Here is a 22,607-nt window from a genome sequence, read left to right on the forward strand (position 1 = left end):
CCAAGGAAATTTAGCATGTCCACTATGACTCTCATCAACTTTTACAGATGCACCATAGAAAACATTCTTTCTGATTGTATCACAGCTTGGTATGACTCTTGCTCCAACCAACACTGCAAGACACTACAAAGGATTGTGAATGTAACTCATCCATCACTCAAACCAATGTCCCACCCACAGACATTGTCTACACTTCCGCTGCCTTGGAAAAGCAGGCAGCATAATTAAGGACCCCATGTATCCCGACACACTGTCTTCCACCTTCTTCCATTGGGAAAATAATGCAAAAGCCTGAGGGCACATGCCAACCAACTCAAGAACACCTTCTTCCCTGCTACCATCAGAATCTTGAATGAATCTACCCTATACTGAGTTGATCTTTCGCTACACCCTAACTACAAGTGTAACATTATACTCTACACTCTCTCCTTTCCTTCTTTATAACCGATATGCTTTGTCTGTATAGCACGCAAGAAACAATACTTTTCAGTGTATACACCTGACAATAATAAATCAAATCAAATCACTTCCTATGCTGACCAAGTCAATGTTCTCACTCCCAGCGACTTGCAGCTGCAACCCCAGAGAGGTAATCCCTCTGAGGAACCATCACTTGGACACCAACAAGGGGGGGTGTGCGATGCATGAAATCCATATTAAAGACCCCCTACAAACCCCATCCACATCATTGGAGACCATTGGAGACCAAGAGCGCCACAATAAGAGATCTGCAAAGGCTTGCAAGCAGCAACCCCTCTCCCCACTCCCAAACAGCTCCATCCCCAAGAATTACTAAGTTGGTTCCTCCAATCCTCTCCTGTGCTCCCTCTCCATTGGACTCCCTAGTGGGTAGTGATGACCTGAGCTTCCATCTCCAATATCCCCTTCAGAAGTGAGTGCACCAGGATCATGTTTTGTACAGCTGTTGTAAACAGTGTCAACATGACATCAAGTTGACATGGGTTGAATATTCAAAGAGGGTGGAAGCCACAGAGTTCAGCACATGCGCATTGGTGCCCTCTGCTGCTACTGCAGGATTGCCGGTGAATTAACCCCGCCCCTTCCTCTACAGGTCAGGAATGGTCTGGTACATTTTTTCCGGCACTGAATGCATAAAATGCTGGATTTGAATTCACCCAAAAAGCAGGTGAGAAACTCTCCCATTCTTTCTCAGAATCGGAGAATCCCAACCGTGGGTGAGGTCGGTGAATCCAGTCCCCAATTTCATCACAAAATCATAGATTCTCTACAGTGCAGAAGAAGGCCATTTGGCCCATTGAGCCTGCACCAAAAACAATCCCATTCTGGCCCTATTCCCAAAAACCCATGTATTTACTCTACTAATCCCTCTTACATGAAGGGGCAGTTTAGCATGCCCAATCAACCTAACTGGCCCATTTTCGAACTGTGGGAGCAAACTGGAGCCCCCTGAGGAAACCCACACAGACATGGGGAGAACATGCAAACTCCACACAGATAGTGACCTGATGCCAGAATTCGAACTTGAGAGCCAGCGCAGTGAAAATTGGAAAGAACTTAGAGCTGGCCCAGCAGTTTAAAACTGCGCATGTATCTCACCCATTATTTAAACTAACATGAGATTTCTAAAGTTTACCAATTATACTTTGGGAAGTAGATAAGTCAGCCACTGTTAAATTAACTGTCTCAAAATAGCTTCAATATTCTGACATACTGGACCTGATTTAATATAGATTAGTGGCATATATGAGTCAGGATATTGATTGATGGCCTGGAATTTTGCGAAACCAGTATGACTCAAGAATCATGTAATAATGGCGAATGCATTCCAATTCTGGGATTTCTGTTCCCATTGCCAGGCTGTCTGATTTTAGTTAACCAATCTTCTGCCTTTAAAGGTTGTGGGCAGGTTTGGGTTGCGAGCTCACATCCTGCACTCCTGATCTGACAGGCTCCATTATGAAATGAGGCATGTCCTAGACTTCCACAATTTTCATGGTCAGGTCAGACGTTTAAAGTCTTGTGGGTCACGGCCCCTCCGCGGGATTATGAACCTTAGTGTGTAGGGTTTTAAAGGATGAGTTTAAAAAGTTCTTCTCACGACACCCCCGCCCCATGCCAAGATATTCCCCCAGCCACCATGACATCTATCACAAGTTATGCTCCTTCCCCATCACCTCTCCCCCCATGTTCCTTATACCAAGCTATTCCCCTCCATGGCCCCTCATACCCACTATGCTAAGCTATGACCCTCCATATCTACTGCATTTGCAATCTTTTTGCCATTCACCCACAAGGGCACCCAGGTCCCTCTGCACAGCAGCATGCTGCAATTTTTTACCATTTGAATAATAGTCCATTTTGCCGTTATTCCTACCAAAATAGACAAGCTCACATTTACAAACATTATGCTCCAGACCCTTACCCACTAATTTAAACTATGTATATCTCTTTGCAGACTTTCAGTGTCCTCTGCACACTTTGCTCTACCACTCATCTTAGTGTCACCTGGGAACTTTGACACACAACACTTGCTCCCCAACTCCAAAACAGCCATGTAAAGTCTAAATAGTTACAGTCCCAACACTAATCCCTAAAGCACAGCACAACCACTGAACCAGAAAAACATCCATTTATCGTCACTCCTTATTTTTTCTTAGTTAGCCAATCTTCTATCCATGCTAATACATTACCCATAACGCTGTGCACCTTTACCTTATGCAGCAGCCTATTGTGCAGCACTTTGTTTAATGCCTATTGGAAATCTAGATGCACTGCATCCACCAGTTCTCCATTGTCCACTGTGCTCGTAATGTCAACTTGTAAGATGAAGTCTCATCCAGGGGCCTAAATCGAGGCATTAGAAGCTATCCACTGGGAGCAGCTGAAAGAGTTAAATAAGAACGGCTGGCTTGAACTGTTTTTCTTCAGCTAGACCCTTTGCTCAGAGTATATAAAACCAGACACTCTCTGCGGGACTGCACTGAGTGCAATTTCAAACAGAGTGTGGATGGTTGCTGAGAAGAAGTTTGATGAGGAGGGGAGGGTGAAACTCCTTTTATTTTCTAACTTTTTCACCATGTAGAAATTGTTTTCTGTGCACTAAAGAGAAAGGGGTGAGCTATTGATGAGTTTCTGGTGAATACCTGGTAAGTGGTAAAGGTCTATTTTCCAAAGTTTTCAAATAACGTGGGAGTTTGTGAAATGATTAATAAATATCTAAAGAAGATAAATAATTGAATAAAATAATTAAGTAATTAATTAAAGCTCACAAGTGGCAGGGCAGGTGATGTATCAAGGTTGCAGCATGTAGAAGCTCATGGATGCCAGCTTTATCCAGAGAAAACATGTCTGCAGCACCAAGTTCTCGACTCAAACTCATTGAGCTGGATGCTGAGCTGCAGACACTGCAACACATTTGGGAGGGTGAGAGTTACCTGGATGCTTTGCTTCAGCAAGTGGTCACACTCCATAGGAGAGGATCACCTGATTTAGAAAGTGGTCAGAGTCAGGGAGGTGTGACTGTAGTTGAGGTTGGTAAGTGGAAACCAGAGGGCAGCAGTGCAGGATGTCACCCTCTGCAGCAGGTTTGAGATTCTTTCAGTTGGTTTGGATGAGAGTAGGGGCTGCTGGATGGATGAGATGACGAATAATGGCGCTGGGATACAGCATGCCAGTCTAGTAAGGGGAGAGAACAAGAATATAGTTCTTGCAGGGGACAACGTTGAGAGGGGGATTGATGCTGTCCTCTGTAGCAAAGAGCGAGAGTCCAGATGGCTGCACTGTCTGCCCAGTGCCAGGATTCGGGATATCTGCTCAGGGCTGGAGAGGAACTTGCAGGGAGGATCCAGTGGTCGTGGTTAAAGTAGGCAGAATGAGGAAGGAGGTTCTGTGTAGACAGTATAAGAATTTAGGCACCAAATTAAGAAGCAGAACATCAATAGCAATAATTTCCAAGTTATTACCTGAGCCACATGCAAATTGGCAAAGGACAAGTATGATTAGAGAAATGAATGCGTAGCTTAAAGACTGAGAGAAGTGGATTCCAGTTCATGGGGCACAGGAACCAGTTACTTTAAAACAATTTATCAAGTGCCGATTTAGTATCTACTGAAGGACAAAGAGAAATAAAGCTCAGTAAATCTGAAATTCAAGTGCTAGAGAATATTTAAGTCTATTTAAATAAAAAGACATGTTGTGCACAAAATGATTCCACATAACAGGATAAATACAATAAGTAAGCTAGTGTGTCAGGTGTGGACAGCTTCTCGTGTTATTCCAATGGGGGACACTAAGTGGCGCTAGACACCTGCATTGTAAATCCTTAGCGAGGTTGGGACTGTTGGTGGTTCGTGATATTTCCACTTGCTGGAGAATTAACAAAGCAGCAACTTCTCACAGGGTCACTCATTTAAGATCTATCCATGGTGTTTTTTTCCCCCATGTCGAATGCAATTTGTTTCGTGTACCCATTTACTTATATAAAAAAAATCTCAATTGAGGAGTCTTTCAAATTCCCAGTCAAAGATTTATAGAACTGCACCCATTTCGAGAATGGAAAGATTCCTCTAAAGTCTCGTCCAAGTTTACATTTTGTTGCATTTAAGAGCATTCTCATTAAGAGCACCTTGCAGAGCCACTCCCTCTAGTCAGTGAAGGGCCAGTTTAGTGTTTGAAAAGGTCAGCTGGTGAGGAGACTGAACTGGGAGCAGATTATGGTTCAGCTCACTCCAAATATATAGACAGAAAATGCTGAAAATCTCAGCAAGTCTGACAGCATCTGGGGAGAGAACAGAGTTAACCTTTCAATGTTGTCCCTGTTCTCTCTCTCCACAGATGCTATGAGGCCTGCTGAGATTTTCCAGCATTTTCTGTTTTTGTGTCAGGTTCCAACATCCGCAGGACTTTTGCTTTTAGCCGAGAATATGGAATTGATTTCCCAGGTTATCTGGTAATGTTTATGGGCAGTGGTGCAAAGAATAGGGGCTATGAGAAAGAACAGCCCCTAAGTCAAGTCAATGAGACACTGCTTCTCAATACTTAGGAGTTTAGAAAATATGCCAACATATCAGAAAGATTTTTAGTTTATAGTTTAGCGTGGAATCAGATAAAAACGCATGAACTGTTCAAACCTCCTTGTCGAACGTGCAGCCACAGAATTGATGATATGTTTCTAACCATTTGATACTGACTCTGCTTTATTTAGGTGCTGCCCCTGTCTGCAGTCTGTGAATTGATACTGACATGGGTTGGATGTAGGGCCACTATTCTATTAATGCCACAGTCGGTAGCAGGGACTGCCTGAGGCGTTATCCAAACATTTCACAGCACCATAACCCCGCATACAGAAGAAAGCGAGGTCAAGTAAAGCAAACACCGCCATTTCTCACTTCTAGCCCATAGTCACTTCATCATGCCTTTCATTATTAGAACTGAGATTATCTAGTTAGGAAGATTTGCCCACAGACAGAGAATAACCGAAGTGCGTGCAAAAAAAGAGTATGCACAGATCAGGAGAAAGATTGATAGAGACAGACACTAAGAGAAGGAGACTGAGAAAATTGAACGTTGAAGGAGTGATACCGACCGGGAGAGATGGTCACTGCGAGAGATGGTCACCGAGAGATGGTCACTGGGGGAGATGATCACTGAGAAAGGTAACTGAGAGAGATTGACACTGAGAGAGATGGACACAGAGAGATGGACACTGGGAGAGATGGACACTGAGAAAGGTGACAGGGAGATGGACACTGGGAGAGATGGACACTGGGAGAGAGACACTGGGAGATATGGACACTGGGAGAGATGGACACTGAGAAAGGTGACACAGAGAGATGGACACTGGGAGAGATGGACACTGAGAAAGGTGACACAGAGATATGGACACTGGGAGAGATGGACACTGAGAAAGGTGACACAGAGAGATGGACACTGGGAGAGATGGACACTGAGAAAGGTGACACAGAGATATGGACACTGGGAGAGATGGACACTGAGAAAGGTGACACAGAGAGATGGACACTGGGAGAGATGGTCACTGGGAGAGAGACACTGGGAGATATGGACACTGGGAGAGATGGACACTGAGAAAGGTGACACAGAGAGATGGACACTGGGAGAGAGACACTGGGAGATATGGACACTGGGAGAGATGGACACTGAGAAAGGTGACACAGAGAGATGGACACTGGGAGAGATGGACGCTGAGAAAGGTGACACAGAGAGATGGACACTGGGAGAGATGGACACTGAGAAAGGTGACACAGAGAGATGGACACTGGGAGATATGGACACTGGGAGAGATGGACACTGAGAAAGGTGACACAGAGAGATGGACACTGGGAGAGATGGACACTGAGAAAGGTGACACAGAGAGATGGACACTGGGAGAGAGACACTGGGAGATATGGACACTGGGAGAGATGGACACTGAGAAAGGTGACACAGAGAGATGGACACTGGGAGAGATGGACGCTGAGAAAGGTGACACAGAGAGATGGACACTGGGAGAGATGGACACTGAGAAAGGTGACACAGAGATGGACACTGGGAGAGAGGGATACTGGGAGAGATGGACACTGAGAAAGGTGACACAGGGAGATGGACACTGGGACAGAGATGGACACTGGAGGAGGTGGACACAGAGAGATGTTCATTGGGAGAGATGGACACTGAGAGTGATGGACACAGAGATGGACACTGAAAGTGATGGACACTGGAAGAGAGAAGGACACTGGGAGAGATGGACACTGGGAGAGAGATGGACAATGAGAGAAATGGCACTGGCAATGATGGACACTGGGAGAGAGATGGACACAGAGAGATGGACACTGGGTGAGACAGTCACTGGGAGAAAGATGGACACTGAGATGGACACTGAGAAAGATGGACACTGAGAAAGATGGACACGGAGAGATGGACACTGAGAAAGATGGACACGGAGAGATGGACACTGAGAAAGATGGACACTGAGAAAGATGGACACTGAGAGAGATGGACACTGAGAGAGATGGACACTGGGAGAGATGGACACTGGGAAAGATGGACACTGGGTGAGACAGTCACTGGGAGAGAGATGGACACTGAGAGAGATGGACACAGAGAGATGGACACTGAGAAAGATGGACACTGAGAGATGGACACTGAGAAAGATGGACACTGAGAGATGGACACTGAGAAAGATGGACACTGAGAGATGGACACTGAGATGCCATTGAAAGAGATGGACATTTGGTAAGCTGGACAGCGAGAGGTAGACATCTGGGGAGATGGACCTTAAAAGAGGCGAAATCTGAAGGAGGTGGATAGTGTGTGAGTTAAACTCTAGGAGAATGGGAACTTGGAGAGATGGCCACCAGGCTACACTGACACTGGAAGAGTTGGACACCAAGGAAGATTGATACCATAAGAGATGGACGTTAAGGGTGAGATGAACATGGGTAAGATGGACATTGTAGGAGGTAGACATAGGAAATGACAGACACTAGGAGTGATGGCCAATAATTGAACTGAATCCAGGGAGAGATGGCAGCTGGGAGTTATGGATACAGGTGGAGAAACTGGGAGAAGTGGGCACTGGGTTAGATGGACACTAAGTAAGGTGGAGACTGAGAGAGATGTATGCTGTGAGAGATGAACACCAGGGTGAGATTGACACTGGACATGATGGAAACAGGGAAAGGTGCACCTTTGGTGAGAACTGGCACTAAATGAGAAGGACACTGTGAGAGATGGAGATTGAGGAAGATCAACACTGGAGGAGATGGAGACTGAGGGAGATGGACACTGTGAGAGATGGAGACTGAGGGAGATGGACACTGGGGAAGATGGTCACTGAGAGAGTTGAACACTTGGTGAGATAGACACTAAAAGAGATCTAAACATTGTGAAGAATGGACACCCGGAGAGCTGCACACTGGGAGAGATAGGCTTTGGAAGTGGTGAACTCAGAGAGATGGGCACCATATGAGTTACACAAATGGGAGAGATGGACACTAGTAGTTTTGGACACTGGAAAATATGGACACTGGGAGGGATAGACAATTGGAATGATGGACTCTGGGAGAGGCAGACAACTGGAATGATGGTCACTGGGAGAGGCAGACAACTGGAATGATGAATATTGGGAGAGACAGACAACTGGAATGATGGATACTGGAAGAGATAGACAACTGGAATGATGGTCACTGGGAGAGGCAGACAACTGGAATGATGGACACTGGGAGAGACAGACAACTGGAATGATGAATATTGGGAGAGACAGACAACTGGAATGATGAACATTGGGAGAGACAGACAACTGGAATGATGGATACTGGAAGAGATAGACAACTGGAATGATGGTCACTGGGAGAGACAGACAACTGGAATATTGGACACTGGGAGAGACAGACAACTGGAATGATGAACATTGGGAGTGACAGACAACTGGAATGATGGACACTGGGAGTGATGAATGCTGAAAGAGAGGTAAACTAGGAAAGATGGTCACTGAGAGTGATGGAAATCTGTTTGAAGTGTATTTATTGATGTCACAAGTCAGATTGCATTAACACTGCAATGAAGTTACTGTGAAAATCACTTAGTCACCACACTCCAGTGCCTGTTCGGGTACACTGAGGGAGAAGTTAGCATGGCCAATGAACCTAATCAGCACATCTTTCAGACTGTGGGAGGAGACGGGAGCACCCGAAGGAAACCCACACAGACACAGGAGAACGTGCAGACTCTGCACCTACAGTGACCCAAGTTGGGAATCAAACCCAGATTCCTAATGCTGTGAGGCAGCAGTGCTAACCATTGTGCCTCATGCTGCTCCAGATGGAAATCGGGGCACTTTAAATGATGGACACAGGGACAGATAGTCAATAAGTGAACTGAAAGAGAAAGAGGTGGACTCTGTGAGAGATGTACGCTGTGAAGGATAAACACCAGGGTGAGATGGACACTGGACATTATGGAAAATGGGAAGGTGAACACTTGGTGAGAACTGGTACTAGGTGTGAAGGACACCTAGAGATAGAGATAGGGAGAAATGGACACTAGGGGAGATGAGCATAGAGATTGGTGGACACAGGGATAGATGGGTACTAGGGGTGCTGGATACTGGTAGAGGAATACACGTGGGAGATGATCACCTTGCACGATTGATATACTGGGTGAAATGGTCACTTGGAGAGATAGACACGGTGAGTGATGGATACAAATGGCAATGGGCAAGTGGGAAGATTGACACTAGTAGAAATGGACAATGGAAGAGTTTAACACTTGGAGAGTTGCAGAATGGGAAAAATGCACTCTGAGAAGTGGAACTACAGGAAATGAACACAGGAAGAGATGGACTTTGGCAGTGATAGATTCTGAGTGATATGAACACTGAGACGGATGGATACTTCAGTGTTGGACATTGGCAGAGAAGACACTGAGAGAGATGGATAATGAGCTTTGTTAGCTCTTGGAGAGTTTAACAGTGTGAGGGATATAAACAGGAACAGAAGAATGGAGTGAGACGGACACTGGGAGATTTGGTCACAGGGAGAGATAAGCCTCAATCAGTTAGATTACATACTCCTGTCCGATTTTGCAATGTCCCAAACTATAGCTGTCATTTCAGACTGAAGTGGTGTTGGAACAGAAAGGTGGTGAGGTAAAGCTGCATGATTTGGTCATTTCTCAAAAGATACTTTTGGTCAAAGCAGCTCTGGGTTTGCTGGTGTTACAGCCTTTGCTCAGTGATAGTTGGATTTCTTTAGTGCAGTACATTTACTTACTGTCAGGTGTCTACAGGGAAGCTGTTGGTGGTTGGTTTAGAAACCTGTCTCTGGGGCCCGGTCTCCTGTCAGACTTTCCGACCCTGGGCTCTACATGCAATTACTCTGGTGCTGTAGTGTGTCCGTACTGCTCTGTGCTGTAATGGGGTTATAGTGAGTGTGCCAGTACTGCCCAATGCTGTAATGGGGTTTCAGTGTGAGGAACACATTGGAGTTCTGCTGGTATCTGAGCTGTGGATTCTAGTCCCTGCCTCTCCCAAACAATGAGAAATGTTGCCTACTGGAATATTGAGGGCATTTCTGGGTTTTCAACGTGGAGCAAGTTTCTATCTTCCTGCACAGCTCTTTCAATTTATCCCTATTCAACACCTTCTCACAAAGTGGGAAAATACTAAAGTAAAACCAGGACCAACACCCTCCCACCTTTCTACCTATCCCTTTTGCTTGCTGTATTTATACATTGATTGCTTGTGATATTTGATAGCATTTGTCTGTTGTATATTCCCAAGCAAATCCCACCCTCTGCCAAGTGCCTGACATTTTCCCTGTGTGTGTGTGTGCTTGTTTGATTTGATTTAACTTATTATTGCCACATGTATAATGAAAAGTGTTGTTTCTTGCACATGCCGTTCACAGAGAAGGAAATGAGTGCAGAGTATATTATTACAGTCATAGCTAGGGTGCAGAGAAATATCAACTTAATATAAGGTTATTCAAAAGTCTGACGGCGGCAGGGAAGTTGTTCTTGAGTCGGTTGGTAGGTGACCTCAGATTTTTGTATCTTTTTCCCGTCGGAAGAAGGTGTTCGACAGTTCGAACTGGTCTGCTTGAAGGCTTTTCTTTCGGTGTTGCGTGCGTGTAGGTAAAGTTTGTCATGGGAGCTGAATGTGCAGTTGTGCTGACCTGGATTCGCAGCTGATCACTCCCGGGCAACATGCTTTGACCTGAATGTACATGACACTTTGCATAGGGTGGTGTTGGGGCTGTAGCAGCGGGGCGGGTGGGAGCCTAGAGATACTCATCTGCAGAGGGGGGGCTCCCGTATAGAAGCTTTCAGTTCCCGGGACTGATAGCGAGTTGAGGGCGGGCTGAGAGTGATGTAACAGGAAACTGGAGGCTTTCCTGTTAATGATGATGCTCTTATCGTGAGTGCTCACTCCCTGACAGGGTTTCCAGCACTAAACTTAAAGCAAGCAGAGGAGAGAGGCTCCCACATTCTGGGAGTGCGCTGAGAGGCAGCCCTTTGGTCTGGATTAGCCCCTCACTTTTGCACATCCCACACAGAGAAGGCGGCGAGCCCACCAAGACCCCTTACACAGCCCAACTCAGTCCCTGAGGACTATTCGTGCGGGACACTCCCCCCCCCTCAGTCCAGCGCTGGTGGGTAAGTCAAAACACTGTCTTGTTTGTTCTGTCACCTAACACCAGATTTACCCCGGAGCACAGAAATCTCCCATCTCTTGATATATTATCCAGATCTTGTTGGCTGATCTTCCACAGCGGAATTAGAGTCTGTAAAAATAACTGCAGTCCCCCCGGTGTAAGCATGTGAGCCGTGTTGTCGTACCCCAGTTTGTGTGCAAACAAAAACTGTTTCCTTATCACTGGAGTTTTCATTTGTAGAGAGGGGGGGAGGAATGTTGATCTGCTGTCTTCGGCTGTGGGCGGGGTGGTGGGGGTGAAATGTGCTGCTGGTTTTCTTTTGATTTAGTTTTGTTTTGGTTTGCTGCGGACTGTTAGGGTTAACTCTTGGTAGAGGGAACTGCGGCTGAGGTTGTAACATACCTTTCTATTTTAGACCCCCGACCGCATGTTCCCCTGTCCCTGGCAGGGTAAGATTTTAGCAACAGCAATGGAACAGCCAAGTTCTCAGGATCATCAATCATTACATCAAAAAAAACATTGTAGCACAGCAACAAATGGTCCATCTTTAAGATATTAATCAACTTAATCCGACGATAAATTATAATGTCTATAAATATACTGCAAGCATAGGTGACAGACGGCGCGGGGAAGTGCGTTTAGCAGAACATGCTGTACTATGACAGCCTCACCTTTTCGTTGTATTAAATAACCAGGGATAAATAAATCACATCCAGCTCTGCATTCTGCCCAAGTTTAAACCATCAACACGCTGTCAAGAACGCGCGAATAGCTTAACCTCTTGTGTGTGTTGTCAGTGATATCTCCTTCTAAGTTACACTAAATCCCTTCATTCGAATGGAAGGCGACAGAAAGAGGGATAACACTCAATAAAAATAAAGGCAAAAATGCTGCGGGTGCTGGAATCTCAAACACCAACAGAAAAAATTGCTGGAAAATCTCAGCGTCTGCGGGGAGAGAATAGAGGCAACCTTTCGAGTCTCGATGACCCTTTTGCAGAATTGATAATACTGATGTCGGACTTCAAGACTTGTTCACAACCACTGAACTGCTCATACGGTAATCAGATCTGAACTTCAGCTCGCTTGAAAAAAGCCGCACGTAAAATTACAAGAAGAGCTCGGAAAGTTTAATTTCGTTGCTGCATGACTGGAGTAACAAGGGAGGTTCAACTCAGGTAAGAGAGAATTGATGACAACTAACTGTACCGAGAGGTTTCCTCTGATCGAAATTCTTCCAGGAAGAAAATTGGGGCGCTTGAAAGCATGGTGGGTCAAAGGGCTGGAGGGAGGAATGCACAGAAGTAGAAATAGGTGCTGGATGTCTTGTAACAGAAATAAATGTTGGCGTCTTTCACATCAGGCCAATCTGTAACATGCTAGTTTGGGATATTCAATCTTTGCCCACCAGCCAGGTGATGTAGTAGGAGCCTCTGCCTCAAGGTGGCAGCCCGCGGCTTAGTTTCCAGCGAATTCCATCACAAATGCTTCTTGAAAATGTATTTCGCCCATCGCCACAGTAAAGTTGCCGCGGAGAAACACCTGCCCATTATTGCAGATCCATTTGGCAGGAGGGCTTTCGAAGGCGCTGGCAGTTTTGAAATAGTAATCCGTGCGAGTGGTGACGCTATCAGGCTTTATTCCCTGAGGCTTCTTAAGCTGCAAAATGCTGTCATCACAAGACTATTCATACAAGATGCGAATTCCCGTATTTTTAAAGGGGGAACAACTCTTGATTAGAATAAATGTATCTCTTCTGATATTATCCACCTCGGTGCTTTGGCTGTGTTCATTAACTATATTAATAATTTATACTACTGGTAGATATGTGTACAGAAATACATACATGTATATAGGCGCAAGGATGTTAGTTCTATCGACAAGGGTTTGCATGTGCCTTTCATTTAGACGAGTGTTACGAGACATTTCCTGGAAGGTTTACGAAAACAAAAAATGCCAAACTTTAAAAAAAATGACTAAAATCTCAGTTGAAGAGGTGGTTTCGACGAAGGAGGAGTAGGGATTTAGGGAGGGAACGCTCGGGAGTGGGACTTCGGTGATTTGATTTATTATTGTCACAGTATTAATATGCATTGTTTCTTGCGCGCTATACAGGCAAAGCATACCGTTCATAGAGAAAGGAAAGAGTGCACAATGTATTGTTACAGTCATAGCTAGGGGAGAAAGATCAACATAATGCAATGTAGGTCCATTCAAAAGTCTGATGGCAGCAGGGAAGAAGCTGTTCTTGAGTCCATTGGTACATGACCTCAGGCTTTTGTATCTTTTTCCCAGAGGAAGGTGGAAGAGAGAATGTCTGAGGTGCATGGGGTCCTTAATTATGCTGGCTGCTTTTCCGAAGCAGTAGGAAATGTAGACAGAATCATGGTGAGGCAAAGAAATGGAGACAGGAACGCACAAAAGATCAGTCATTCATTAGGGGTGGAAGAAGTTGTACTTTTGGGCCGGGTTACATGACATGGATGAGGGAGACTATAAGAGGGCACCAGCAGGAAAAGTGTGGATTTAAAATTGGAGACATGGGGAACCAATTGCCGAGATTTATTCAAAAAGGACAGCAGTAGTGGATGGGTGAGATGTGGGGTAAGAAATAAATAGCAGATTTTTAGAGGAATCTTTATTTCTGAGAGTGGGAAGCATTGGAATAGGATTCAGCAAAATAGTATAAGTAAGTATGGTGGCACAGTGGTTAGCACTGCTGCCCCACTGCACCAGGGTCTCGGGTTTGATTGCTGGCTTGGGTCACTGTCTGTGTGGAGGCTATGATGTAGAGATGCCGGCATTGGACTGGGGTAAACACAGTAAGAAGTCTCACAATGCCATATTAAAGTTCAACAGGTTTATTTAGTAGCAAAAGCTCATCTGATGAAGGGGCAGCAAGTGCTCTGAAAGCTAGTGGTTCTTGCTACCAAATAAACATGTTGGACTTTAACCTGGTGTTGTGAGACTTCTTACTGTGTGTGGAATTTGCACATTCTCCCTGTGTCTGCATAGGTTTTCTCTGGGTACTCTGGTTTCCTCCCACAGTCCAGAAGATGTGCTGGTTAGGTGCATTGGCCATTCTAAATTCACCCCCAGTGTACCTGAACCGGAGCTGAATTGTGGCAACTGGGGGATTTTCACAGTAACTTCATTGCGGTGTTAGTATAAACCTTATTTGTGGCTAATAAATAAACTTTAAAGTAATGACACAAACTGTTTGAATAGATAAAATAGATCAAAAATAAATTATTCTATTGCTCTAAAAAGTGAAAATATTCTGGATTACATAGTTATTTCCTTGATACAGCACTGCAGGGAGAAATTGAGACAGAACCCAGTGAAAGTAGACATCAGACCTGAAATATATGGTTGAAGATATTAGTCCAACATTTGCTTCAAGTGGGACCCCAAGCCTTTATCTTCCAAAAACTGGTGATGTGTGGAGTGTCAATCGAGCATTCCACAGTCAGCCCAGGGTGGGGTGGAAGAGGTACATAGGGGTACAGGAAAGTTGGGTGAGCCACCGTATTGCTGTAGAGTCATGACATGTACCTCCTGGCTCCATATTGAGATGAGTTAAAAAAAAAAGGCTTCTTATCTGTTTATCGGTGGCCTTCAGCAATCCCTTTGTGTGGTGCATATTTGAGTCATTTCTGCCAAGTTTAGTAGCAGGATTCTGAGCAGACATTAAGATCCTAATTCATACATTTAACTGTTTAGCTGTTTTACATGAATGCCTAGGCAGTCAGCAACTGCCACTACCGAGGCCAATTTCTACCCCATAGTATATCCTGATGTTGGACGAACCTTCCTGCTCCTAAAGTTGAAAAATGCTGGAATCTTCAACTGATCCATAAGCAGTTAGGAGATGAAGGTGGGATTATATTTTGGGTATTGTTTAATCCTTCACCACAAATAGCTTTTCACTTCAAGAGATTTCTGTTTCTATTTCAGATTTTGCAACATTTCTGTATATTTAGTTGCCTTTATAGTTTACTTTATAGTTTACTTTATAGTATATTTAGTTGCCTGTATATTCAGCTTGCCTTTAGCCCCAGTGTTCTGGGGATTGTTACAAGCTAAGGATCATTTCAAAGGGGTTTAGTGGTGGAAATTTATCCACTCCTGGATAAATCTCCAGGCCCAGATGAATTGTGCCCTAGGCTGCTATGGGAGGCAAGGGTGGAGGTTGCAGGGCGTATTACCCAAGTTTTCAATTCCTTTCTGTCCACGTGGGAGGTGCCAGCTGACTGGAGATCAACGTATGTGGGTTCTGCTGTTTAAGAAAGATTGTAGACATAAACCAGGGCCAGACCAGTGAGTCTCACGTCAGTGGTAGGGCAACTATTAGAGAAACATCCGAAGGAGAGCATCTATCTCCACTTGGAAAGGCAAAGCTTGATCAGGGATAGTCAGCATGGCTTCATCAGAGGGAGGTCATGCCTAACAAATTTGACTGAATTTTCTGAGGAGGTGACCAGGTGTGTAGGTGAAGATTGTGCAGTCGATATAGTTTATATGGATTTCAGCGAAGCCTCTAACAAGGTCCCATGTGGGATATTTGTAAAGAAGGTGAATTCACATAGGATATAGAGTAATTTGATAAAGTGGATTCAAATTGAGTCAGTTGTAAGGGACAGAGGGTGATAGCAGAAGGTTGCCTTCATGACTAAAAGCCAGTGTCCAGTGGGGTACCACAAGGATCTGTGTTGAGCCCCCTATTATTCATTATTTATATCAATGACATTGATGATTATGTGGGGGGTAGGATTAGTAAGTTTGCAGTGGTTAACAGTGAGGCAGAGTATATTGGGCTACACGAAAATATAGAAAAAATGGTCAAATGGGCAGATAAGTGGCAGATGGAATTTAACCCTGAAGAGTTTGAGATGATATAATTTGGAAGGAGTAATTTGAAAAGGAAGCACTCAATGAATGGTACAACACAGAAAGTTCTGTAGAACAAAGGGACTTTGGCATGTTTGTCCACAGACCACTGAAAGCAGAAGGGCATGTTAGCACTGTGGTGAAAAAGGTATATAGAACTTTATCCTTTATCAATTGAGGCATAGATTACAAAAGCAGGGAAATCATGTTGGAGCTGTATGGAACTTTGGTGAGGCCACACTGGGGTACTGTGTGCAGTTCTGGTCGCCACATTATCGGAAGGATGTGATTGCACTGGAGGGGGTGCAGAAGAGATTCACCAGGATGCTGCCTGGGATGGAACATTTAAGTTAGGAAGAGAGGTTGGGTAGGCTTGGGTTGTTTTCATTGGAGCAGAGAAGACTGAGGGGCGATCTGATCGAGATGTACAAGATTATGAGAGACATGGACGGAGTGAAGAGGGAGCAGCTGCTTCCCTTAGATGAAAGGTCAGTCACAAGGGGACATTGGTTTAAGGTGGGGGGCAGGTGGTTTTGGCGGATGTGAGGAAAAACATTTTTTACCCAGAGAGTCGTGATGGTTTGGAATACGCTGCCTGGGAGGATGATAGAGACAGGTTGCCTCACACCCTTTAAAAAGTAACTGAATGGACACTTGTCACACCATAACATTCAGGGCTATGGACCAAGTGCTGGTAGATGGGATTGGTGGGAGTTCAGGTGTTTCGAATGTGTTGGAGCAGACTTGATGGGCTGAAAGACCTCATCTGTGCTGTATGATTCTAGATAACCAACACAATTTATATTTCAGCTCGCTTCACTCAATCAATTTGACAAGTCCTTGTTTAATAGTACAAATTACTCGATTTTCCCACCTCATTGGGTCATCTTGCTTGACTGAAAGAAAATAATTTAATATTGTAATCTCCTTGTAATTTTGCTGGTCACAGCTTTCTATTTGAGAAACCTGGCTATTTCCTTGTGTTCATTACCCAAAAGGAAAGCTGATGCCATAGAATTTCTGCTGAGCTCTGGAAGTAGGGACCTCCCAGAACAAAGGGCGGGTGTAGTTTCTCAAAGACCAGAAGAGAGTAATCAATTTTTTATCATTTACAGCCTTTGGGTAATCAAGATCAAAATCAAATATGTTAATTTAACTACTTTTCATTAAAATATGTTTTCTTTTCAAGATGTGAGTCAGTACAATTTGCTCTCTGCTTTGAAACCCATCTCTTCCAAGCAAACATGGACAAAAAATCGAAAAAATTCCAAAATGTGCCAACACTATGCTGTTAAATTGTTGCAGTGCACTAAAATGTAGCAGCTTCTTAGAATGATCTTGACGAGATGAGAATAAAAAGGTGCTGATTTTTTTAGCTCCAGCATGGGACTGGGAAAATGATGAGTAAGAACATGTTCCCCTGTCAGCCAAGCCAGCAGTGGAAATTGCTTTCTTCAAATAAATATCACGCGAGAAGGTCAGATTCAACATGGTTAGCAATAACATTAAGATCGGTAAAATAAGATCTGAACACTTTAATGATGTGAATACAAATTCGAACTTAATTCAGTATTCACCCAAGAGAGGGACGTGATGGATGAGGAGCCTAGGGTAGGATGTGTAGATATTTTGGGTCATGTCGATATCAAAAAGAAAGAGGTGTTGGTCATCTTAAAAAGCATTAAAGTAGATAAGTCCTGGCCAAGCCGAAGGACCTGCACCCGTGCTGTACTATGGGTTTGTTCTTTAATGTGCTTGTCGTGGTTCAGGCATTCTCACAATACTTTGATGCTGCTTATGAACAAACAATAGATTTCATAAACAGATCAAATCTCTTACAGGCTGGAACCCATACCCCTATTCAGCGCAATGTCTGAAAAGCCAATATTTTGCTTTGCCGTATAGGTTCTGCCTGATCTACTGGGTGTTCCAACATTTTCTGTTTCGGTTACTTGTAATCTCATGAATGATTTGGGGAGTACATAACAGGACCAATGATTACTTCTCAACTAAGGAGCCAATAGAATGATCTTCAATGCCTATAGTTCTGCTGTGCGTTGATCACACACTTTTCACATTATAGGACGCTGAAACCTGGGGCCTGTCCTGTATCCTGGGTGCATAGTACATAACAATGAGTCCCAAAGGTGTCTGTGCTGAAAGCCCATGCAACTGACAAAAGATAACTGAAGATTAAGTTCCAAAATACATTTGAAACCTAAACCACACTGTCGACATTCAGCTTCTATATAAACCAGATGCTGCCTGAGTTGTCTTTTTCTTAAGTTCTATCTTTGTTGTTAAATATGCTAAAATATTGTTTTCTGTGTATCTGGCTGTCACCCACTGCCTCTGTGCTCATCCTGTTTTGGAGAAAAAAAGTCAGCTAAATTTATCGGAGCTGACCATTCATTATCTGTGACCTTTTCCTGTTTCCCCTCATGGACAGGCATTGTGCACTTCTTTGTGGAGAGCAATAGGTTCATTCCTTTTTGGTCTCTGGAAAAGAAGTTTCAATAAAAGCTATCCTAATGCTGAAAGCCTTGTTTATAATCTCAGACCTTTGCATGTTGGGTAAAATGTATGTGCAAACTTTGTCCAAGAAAGCAATCACTAATCTTTAGACATTCCCCAGCACCATATTGACAAATTGCAGCAAGGAAGAGGGGAGGCCATTGCAAGTCATAATCAAGACAACCACAGCCTTGGACTTCCATGTTTCAAACAATAGAGGAAATACCTACCAAATTCCCCAATCTTCCATGCACACGTGCATCATGCAGTTCAAATATATCTTGTTATTCCCCAAAACCTTATTCATGATTGAAAAATGTGAGGCAACGTGACAGGAACCATCCGTCTGCATACAATCCCCACAATACAGGACATTATTGATGGCGTGCCACGTGGTTACATGAGCCATGACCTCTTATTCGATTCCCTTCCCCTTGCTGGCTACCTCAATTTACTCATTTTCTCTGCAATCTTTGGGCTTCTCAAAAACTGGGAGGCCTTGAAAACTGGCTGCAAAGGGAACAAGGCCTTCTACTGCAATAACCAACACATAGCCAATGGGAAATCTGAGGACAAGAGGTAAAGAACTGCATGTTGGAAGGCACACAGTGCTACCAAGATCTTTGTAAATGTACCTGTGAGGTTTGGTAGCCTGTGGAACTCTCTTCCACAGAGAGAAGTGAAGACAGGATGCTTGGATATATTTCAGGCTGACTTAGATTTTTGTTTGACAAGGTTGTTAAAGGTTCTAAGTCAAGAAAGCAGAGTTGAGGCCAAAATCTGTTCGATCACGATCTCATTAAATGACTCCTAATTCATAAGTTCACCTTAACTAAAAGGTCAGGTACCTACACTGATTCAGGAAGCATCACATTGCAACCCAGATTATTGTTCCCTGTGTTAAGCAAATTTCCCTGTTTAGGGATCAGGTTACAGGAGATGTGCTGTATCAACCAGTATCAGACACATACCAGATCTGATGACATTCTTGAGGGATGAACTCGTGGCTTGCCTTCACAGAGTTTAACTTCACAAGGAAGCTGATTAATAGAAGGGGCATATTGTCATGAATAAATAAACTTTTCATGTCACTAGAAAATTCTACGCTGCTAAGCTTTGACTCAACTACCTGGTTGACAGGTAGGACATCAAAGTGGAAGGCTCGTTCAAAGAATGGATGGACCTAATCACTTCACGTTATTAGTAGTCCCTGAAACAAACTTAAATGTATTACTTTAAAGATATAGCATTCTGAGTTCAATTAACTATCTATTTATAACATTTCAAACATAGAAATCTTCCAAATCATTGCAGTGGTGTCCAATGGAGCAGTTCATCACAAGCTCAAGACATCAAATAATTTGTTTAATTATTCTTTGGTTGTGTTTCAAAGTTTTTCTTTTGCTGAAGGCAAAATATAGACAGTGAAGATATGAGAAGTTAATAAATGGACACAGAAAACTTTACATTTGGGTATGGGGGTTGCATGCTTTTATTCTCTGCAGGGTGTTTATGTTCCAGAAATGGCTGCTAAGAGATACAATGCTGAATGCCTACAGTGGGAGAACAGACAAGTAATCGGAAACAAGCTGAGATGAGTCGAAATACACTTTTTGTGGAACATTAACATTGCCATAGGCTAGTCATGTAAATTCAATGCAAATGTATTTTATTTGTTTATGTTTATTTAATTCCAGTCAATCATTGGGATCTTTGTCTTGTAACCATTCCATCCTCTAAATAATTCTTTAATATTTTAATTCTGTAAGAGATCAAGGCTTCAATATTCTAATGGTTTAGAAAGGAGTAAGTCTAGAGACTGACTGGCAAAGGGCTGGCGTTTGGAATTAACATTAGATTTGATGGTTTTACACCCCTTTTAGTTTCTCTTCTAATAGCTGCTTATCCCATGAAAAATCTGAGTGTGAGAGATAAAGATTGATTACAATAAAGTGCACAGAGGCCAAGTCTATGAAATAACATTGCAAAGTTAACCAGTGCTCCTGTAGCTGCCTAGCCATCGGGGAATATAGATGCAGAAGAGCTTGTTTGAAGATGTCCCTAGCATTATCTATAAGGAGGCTGTGGCTAAGCTTTGTTTCATTCTCGAGTGAATTCCGAAAGAACAGAGCAGCACTTGCTGTAGCTCAGAAAATCATTACTTCACTTAGTGCAGCTCGAGGCTCATTCCAATTGGCACTAGGTAACTTCAGTCAGTTTTTTTTACCTATTATTGCAGAAGGCAAGTAATTAATCTTTTTTTTGCTCAGACAAGTTAGCTCATTGTATTTGACATGGGGAAAGGCAATTAAACAGGCAGGATTGCTGGTTTCACATGAGTGTTTGCAGCTAAATGTGAGAACGAAAGCCCCTAAGCTGAACCATTATGTAAAATGAAAGATTTCACTCTGTAATGCCGAGCATGCAATGACTGGCTTCTGCCTATCAGTGACCAGAGAACAGCTATGATTTATTTGTCCTTAAGCAGACCAGTGCCTCCTGCATTCTTTCACAATACAGCTGGAGTTTTCTTTCAGTTAAAAGTTATCAAACACTGCAGTGACTGTTGACACCATGAAGAAGGACCATCAGTGAAGCAGGAAAATGTTACAAAAAAGAACAAATTCACTCTCAGATTTAAATTGATGAGTCTTTGGAATGCTGTAGAGAAATTTGGGATGACCAGATAAAGGCTGAATCTCTTTTGGGTATTCTACTGATGTTGTTCTGTGGATTCGGGTGACGTTCTATCTACTTTACAGTTTTGCTACTTCGATATTGAGGTTGTTGAATCGCAAACAGATGCAGAAGCTGGGCCCTTGGGACAGAAAAACTTGGACAAGTGAAGGGCATAGCAGGGCCATCGACAGCTGCTGAGAGAGAACTCTCAGACAGGGAAGTTTTCAGCGACACCCAATTGTCCAATGTCTGCAATGATCAACATTCTCCACTTCATTTAAACCAATGGCTATTCAGCAGGAAAAGCTGAAACCCTCGGTGTTCCCCATCCCTGTCCCCCCACCGAGTCTGAACACTCTTACTCCCAGTGGAACCTCATGTTTTCAACAGAAAAATTAAGAACACACCAAAGTGGCACAGTGCTTTGCACTGCTGCCTCACAGTGCCAGGGACCTGGTTTCGATTCCCGACTTGGGTCACTGTCTATGCAGAGTTTGCACGTTCTCCCCGTGACCGTGTGGGTTTCCTCCGGGTGCTCCAGTTTCCTCCCACAGTCTGAAAGATGTGCTGGTTAAGTGCATTGGCGAAGCTAAATTCTCCCTCAGTGTACCCGAACAGGTGCCTGAGTGTGGCAACTAGGGGATTTTCACAGTAACTTCATTGCAGCGATAATGTAAAAACTCTACTTGTGATATTAATACTTAAACTTAAATCATGCGAGAGCTCTAAAATTTGATAATAATTAAGAAGTTATTTAGAATGACGAGGCACAATTATTGTGACTTTTCCCTCCATCTTCAGTAATAATGTTGTTTCATTGAGAAACACAAGAGGTTGATGATGTGGAACAGTGGCATCACTCCTCTTATACTTGCTTTTTATTCATTCATGGGATGTGAGTTTTGCTGGCTGGGCCACCATTTCTTGTTCATCCCTAACTGCCTTCCATTTTAGAGGGCATTTAAGAGCCCACCGTGTTGCAATGGCTCTGGAGTCACAGATAGACCAAACTGGATAAGAATGACATATCTCCTTCTCTAAAGGACATTAGTGAACCAGATGGGTTTTTACAACAATCCACCATGCTTTCATGGTCATCATTAGACTTTTAATTTCAGATTTTTTTATGGAATTCAAATACACCTCAATGATTACAACTTTCAGTGCTGCTTTTGGTGTTCCTTATGCCCTCTTCAGAATTGCAGCAATAGTATTGAGGAATAGCCTCCTATGATTTAGTGCAGTTCTGTCTTTGATGAGCAGCAGTCTGGCTTTACTGTCAGTACAGGTGCTGGGACCCCTGCTGAGTGCAGTGTGGGCCCTATTTACAAGTAAATGAATGGACAGCACTACATTTTGACGCTATCTACCTCCATGGTAATAGCCCACGAAG

The 22,607-nt window shown here is 43.6% G+C and overlaps 1 protein-coding gene across 1 annotated transcript in view; it reads left to right on the plus strand.

The window, feature by feature from the left end:
- Positions 1-10,906: 10,906 nt before the first annotated feature.
- Positions 10,907-22,607, plus strand: part of LOC145350030 (calcitonin gene-related peptide type 1 receptor-like) — an 83,805-nt gene continuing 72,104 nt past the window's right edge. The window contains exon 1 of the mRNA XM_080198846.1: positions 10,907-11,133. The gene's annotated coding sequence lies outside the window, so the exon portion shown is untranslated. The remainder of the gene's footprint in view (positions 11,134-22,607) is intronic.

This window comes from Carcharhinus amblyrhynchos, chromosome 11 (genome assembly GCF_965287045.1).
Source record: "Carcharhinus amblyrhynchos chromosome 11, sCarAmb.v2.hapA, whole genome shotgun sequence".
Classification (NCBI taxonomy): Eukaryota; Metazoa; Chordata; class Chondrichthyes; order Carcharhiniformes; family Carcharhinidae; genus Carcharhinus; species Carcharhinus amblyrhynchos.